Here is a 5,146-nt window from a genome sequence, read left to right on the forward strand (position 1 = left end):
CATTATATTTTTTTTGCTTTGTTGTTACGCGTTTAAAATAAGGAAATATTGGTTAAATATAAGAAAATTCAGCTGCTTTACACAAAATATTAAAAATCCTTTCCTTTCAATACTCAAATTAGTCAAAAAAAAAATTTTTTTTCATGATTTAATGTCTACACTCACTAATATTCTAATAATGGGAAAAGTAAAATGAAGTTACAGAAAAGGGGATGCGAAAAATTATTAAACGAGAGAGAAAGGAAAAACTAGGCGGTTCTATCCAGTAAGTCCTGGATATTGGTTAGAAGATTTCGAACTGGGCTCAGGTCACCTAAGTAGTGGTAGGGGTGGTGGCATTCTTCCAGGGCAATCTCGGCCCGAATCCACCGCCTTCTCCGCACCGCTACTACGCGATTGAGGGTGGTGAAAAGGTCCTTGAGAATGACTGGAAGTTGTAACCCGGTGAGGCAGGATACGTCATCCAGGAAAGTTAAACCCACAATCGGCGGGTAGCGGGCACGGCACAAGTACCACAGGGTATCCCTAAGCTGTTCAAGAATCTGAAAAAGGAAAGAAATATTTAAGGACATGTTCCAAAATTATATAGGAGGTAAAAACAAATACTTACAATCCGTGGAAGATGAAGCACACGATGGTTAAAAGCTCGCATCGAAACAAAATCCGACATATTTCGGTAGTTGATAATCTGAAAAAAAATAGATAAATAGAGAATGGATAAAATTTATTTTGTCATCCGAAAAAAAAAGGGGAATAAATGGGTGATGAAGGATTCAAGCTCATAAAGTAGATGTAAGAGTAAATTATATCTAAGCAGTTACAGTTTCCCTGCTCGAATGGAAGTGATAGCAATTAAATTTTTGAAGGAAATTTTTAGATTATTAGAGAAATTCTACATTCTGGGAGTTGCTAATTAAAAGCCTGTAAAATTTTGTTTAGGAAATTATTAGAGTAAATGAATGATATAAGATTTTTTTTTATCGAAAAAGAAATAAATAATAATGTTTTGGCAAATGAGGAATGAAAAGTCGAAATTTTTGTAGGAAACTGGAGATATATATATATATATTTTTTTTTCTCTCTTTCTCTTTCTCCAGCACGTTGAGAAAAAGGTATAACTTTTTCTGGTTTGAAATATTGAAATTGGGAGGAAAAAGTTGACAGGAAGTACTGAAAAAAAAAAACGAAAAAATAAAGAGAGAGAATTTTTGTTTTCGTGGGGAAGAGCGAATAGTTAAAGACATTTTAATCTCGCATTTCTTAGGAACTTTTAAGTTATTATAGAATTTAAAACAGAGGAAAGATAATTATTACCCTTATAAGATGCGCAGATTTCAAAATATCGTACTTGTAGGAACACAGGTTGTAAAGCAAAATCGCTGAAAAAAAATCTTAACAGTTAAATACGGCACTAGCACTGAACACAAATTTTGAGATAAAAAAAAAAAAACAATAGGAAAAATCTGGTCGCACCAATTGATATCACTGTAGCACTGAACAAAAAAAAAAACGTTGAATTTTTTTTATTATTTCACTCGGCAGGAAAGATTAATTTTCCTTATATATATATACATGCGTTACAAATTATGATTGCGATTGATGCAGCTGTCAAGACTTGCTGCAAACAGCGTTGCAAGTTGGATCTGAATAAAGTCAAAGGAATTTGGAAATAGGATATGGGTACAATAGATAAGGGGATCTCTCATCTAGAGACGTTATTAAAATGCATACTCTCCAACGGAAAAATATTGAATAATTGTTAGTTGCAAAAATATGATTTCGATTTTTGCCCCAGTAACGAAAAAAAAAAAAAGCACGAATAATAATTTCATTAAGTGGCGCATATGTCAAAATTTTATTTCTTTCTCCCCTTATAATAAAGTAATAAATACATGTGGGATGTTGCATGGTGACAATCTATAGCAATCTTGACATTTATTATTTATCTAAGAATTTTATGCAATTTCAAAATTTTTTTTTAGCTGAAAAAAAAAAAAGGTACAACAAATTAAAATAAAAAAAAAAAATAGATAGTAAAACAGCTCGATAGTGAAGATGTAATACCGGATGCAATAAAATCAGTGATTTCGGGTGACCTTGCAAATTTCGAAAAATGTAAAATTATCAATTTTACAGCTAATAACTATTACTATGTAGGAAAAGAGGATGAGAAGGAATAGGATTATCATGAACTTGGTATGGCTGCCATTTTATTTTTGTTGAAAATTAATGTATCTTTCTCCGAATTACTCCAAAAAAAAAAATATGTACATGCAATAAATAGATAAATCTAATGGATCCGCATTGAAAAAAAAATTTTTTTTAATTAATTAAAATATATAAATAGTAGCTTGAAATAAAAATAATGATTGACAAACAAATTACTATAAAACTTATTTATTTAATCTTTCATTGATTTTAATAATCAAACGTTAATTTATAAATATTAAACTATAAAGACGGGAACATCATAAACGCAATTAATAAATTATACAAAAATTAATAATATTTATATATAGCATATTATAAATAACATATTTATGATAGATTTACCGTATTTTACTTGAAATGTCCACTTTAGTATCTTAAAATTACAATTTGTATTGGATCAGTTCAAAAGAAATGTAAATTTACAATATCGATTTTTTTTTATTTCCGAATGAAAATTGTAAATTTGAATAATTTTCTTGTAAAAAGTTAAAACATTTTATGGTAATTTTAAAAACAGATCTTTTGTTGTGGTTTTACCAATAATAGCAGTAAAGTAAATCACAAATATTTATGATAAATTTACCATCTCATAGTTGAAATGTACACTATAGTATCGTAAAATTACAATTTGTACCAGATAAATGTAAAAAAAAAAATGGAAAATTACAATATCAATTTCTTATTCTTAAGAAAATAAGTAATTTTAAATTAGTGTTTGGTGGATATAAAAAAAAAAAAAAAAAAAATTAGTAGTAATTTAGAAATCAAATTTTTGCCCAAAATTTACCAACAATTATGGTAAGTTTAATTACACGAATTTATAATAAATTTACCATATTGGTGTTAAAATTTTAACTATACTATTGTAAAATTACTATACGTATCTGATTCATACGAAAATAATGTAAAATAACAATTTTTTTGTGATTGTACAATTTGAATGTCATTTTTACAGTGAGACATTGTAATTTTACGAATATTGTTCACTGTTTAGTTTTACAATACGCTAATTTGTAAATTTCCATAACATATGGTTGGTAAACATATTGGAAATTTATTATTTCTTTTTAACAGTGTAGTGCACAAAAATAGATGTTTATTAATTCCTATGCAGCTGCGTCTGGAAGGGCGGGCGGCGTTTCCGACGAAAGTCTGGAAATGAAAAATTTTATGAATTAAAAGTATGTGAAGGGAAGAGGAGGAAAGATAGGGGAAATTAAAGTGGATACTTACTGTTCGGCGATAATTTTACCGATAGCGATCTTTTCAAGCTCGGGCCATAACTGCCAAAAGACGTGCATATCCGGAGACTGAAATGACCGCAACGGGGCACTTAAAGTGCGGGCATAAAAAAACGCCCGAGTTCGAACCAATGAGCCCTCTGGCTCAAAACGCTCATGAGGAGGAAGACGCGGCTGGACTAATGTGTCGATCTGGTCGCATAGCCACACGCCACGATTCGGGGGTTGTGGGTCCATCAGCATCCGTAGATATGCCACGATCCGGAGGATAATCTGGAAAGAAATACGTTAATTAAAATAAGAGACAAATTTTAAAGAAATTTTTAAAGATGTTCAAATATAAGAAACTTACATATATGGACGCGCGATGTCGGCAAAACTCGTTCAACGTTACGCCCTGTCGAAACATAGTGCTAAAAATAAAAGAAAATGATGAACATAGTGGTATAAAAAAAAAAAAAAATATGATGAATGTACGAATGGGAAATTGTCAGAGAAAGAGGATAGAAATTAAATTTTGGTAGATTAGTATATGTATATATATAGGTATTTAAAATACATAGGAAGAGGGAAATTTTGAGAATTCCTTTAATTGATATAAGAAATTATTTTCTGCCGGTTGTTAAAGGTATTTTTAGCTTGAACTTTTATTTTGAATTGATATACAAAAAAAATATATGTTTAAATTTTCAAAAAAAAAAAGAGGATTTTATAGAAGTAAGGAAATAGAATATTAAAAGCGAATTAGGAAAAAGGGAGATATATATATATATAAAAAAAAAATAATAATAATAATATTTTAAAGCTTTAACTTTCATATACAAAACCTTTAGAATGGGTAATTAAGGGAATATTGAAATTAGATAAGAAATTTTGGATTTTAAAGAAAAGTAAAGTAAAATATTTGGAAGTTTTTATAAAACGAAAAATGAGAACATATATATATATAAAAAAAAACGTATTTTCTTGTTGGAAGCAAAGATGCTTGAAAAAAAAAACGGACAGTTTAAAAGCATTTTGAATCTTAGCGTGGAAATTTTGAATTTTTAGGAATAGCTGATCATGATGATTGGAATCTGAGTTTAAGTTACGATTTTTTTTTATCTTTATTATGTTTGCATATAATCCGTAAAGGTATTTTGAATTCTGTAAGGTATATTGAAAATTTTATTGCTATAAAAGAAAAGAGTAGAGGAAAGCAACTAGTATGAAAAAAAGAAGGAAAGAAAAGCGGAAGAGTATATTTTTGCTGCGGGCAATAGATAAAAGAAATTTTTTTTAGTTATAGGACGAAAAAAAAAAAAGAGATTACTGTTACCTTATACAGAGCAAGGAAGTAATTCCGTTTTCTCACACTTGATAATACACTTGTGTACACCAGAATTTTGTTTTCACAGCTGAAGTTTTACGTTTATATTTAATGTTACACTTGTAGGAGACACGAAATTTTTTTTTGCACTTGGGATGAAACACAGTTCGAAAATTTTTACTTTTAATACGCCACGAAATAAGATTTTCGTAAATTTTCAAATGAAAAAAAAAACAGGAGAGGAAAGAGAGAATTTTTTTTCCCTTCAAATGCAGCGGCATTGAGAGTCAGAGCGCAAATGAAGTCATTTTTTTTTTCTGACTTCGGAATGCGGTAATATGATATATTTTCGCAAAGATAATAGAACCAGTCGACGGAGTTGAAT

General features: G+C 29.3%; 1 long non-coding RNA gene across 1 annotated transcript; it reads right to left on the reverse strand.

The window, feature by feature from the left end:
• Positions 1 to 2,969: 2,969 nt before the first annotated feature.
• LOC130671719 (uncharacterized) lies at positions 2,970 to 5,146 on the reverse strand. Its single transcript, XR_008990557.1, has 4 exons — positions 4,771 to 5,146; positions 3,805 to 3,865; positions 3,445 to 3,725; positions 2,970 to 3,363 (listed from the first exon to the last, which is right to left on the reverse strand). It is a non-coding gene; the product is annotated as an uncharacterized LOC130671719 (long non-coding RNA).

The sequence above is a fragment of the Microplitis mediator genome, chromosome 7, assembly GCF_029852145.1.
Source record: "Microplitis mediator isolate UGA2020A chromosome 7, iyMicMedi2.1, whole genome shotgun sequence".
NCBI lineage: Eukaryota > Metazoa > Arthropoda > Insecta > Hymenoptera > Braconidae > Microplitis > Microplitis mediator.